We start from the raw sequence: 1,096 nt of genomic DNA on the forward strand, positions 1-1,096 counted from the left end.
GCAAACTCCTTACCATCTCATCGAAGCTCCAGAGGGCTTATAAGCAAGGGTTCACTGTCACTATACTTTCAAGACCCTAATTTCAAAACCACCACTTCTAGCAAACAATCATTGTTTGATTCTCGTGTATCAGTCTGGAATGTGTTAAGTGCCAGACTCAGGACAGTTACCCCTATTTTAGACTTCAGGAAAGAACTAGAAACCCGTCTTTTAAATTAAGCCCCTTCTCATTGACTTCTTCAACTTATTTATTGTGACGGTAGGGACCTCTTGTTTAATTGTTAGGTACACATTTTTAGGTGGAAGCATACCAGACAGCGCAGCTGTCTGGTTTGTCAAACTCTTGGGGACATTACATTATTCGCTATTAGTTTAATAAAAAATGGAGTACAAATAACTGGAATACGACTTTCCCTGGCAGCTGAGGTAAGTAAAAGAAAATACTTTTAAATGTATGTATGGTGTGTGCATGCGTGCGTGTGGGCTTGCATTTTTGAGTGTGTTTATGTAAGGAAGAGTGTAGGGGTGGGCAGAAAACTACGCTCCGTCAGCGTAGCAGATAAAGCCAGCCACTCCTGCACACCGGCCCGGTCCCTGCTTCTGATAGCAGCCAGGCCGGAGAGAGCCTCCCTGGGCCCCGGTGGACCCCTGTCTCCAGCACCCAGACCCTCGGCTGTCTTGCAGGACGGGGGGCTCACGCACCCCGGGGCCTGCCGGACAGAGCACAAGCCCCGGACCCAGGCCCAGCTTCCGAACCCTAGCCAGGCCAGGGAGAGCCTCCCTGGGCCACGGTGGACACCCTTCCCCAGCGCATGGACCCTCGGCTGGCTTGCAGGACGGGGGGCTCCCGCACCCTGGGACACTGGGACGGAGCACAAGCCCCTGGTCCGGACCAAGCTTCCGAACCCTAGCCAGGCTGGGGAGAGCCTCAACGGGCCACGGTGGACACCCTTCCCCAGCGCCCAGACCCTCGGCTGGCTTGCAGGACGGGGGGCTGCGGCACCCCGGGGGCCTGCCGGACGGAGCACAAGCCCCGGGCCCGGTCCCAGCTTCAGAACCCTAGCCAGGCCGGGGAGAGCCTCCCTGGGCCCCGGTG

Source organism: Triturus cristatus, chromosome 4_2, assembly GCF_964204655.1.
Source record: "Triturus cristatus chromosome 4_2, aTriCri1.1, whole genome shotgun sequence".
NCBI classification, from domain to species: Eukaryota; Metazoa; Chordata; class Amphibia; order Caudata; family Salamandridae; genus Triturus; species Triturus cristatus.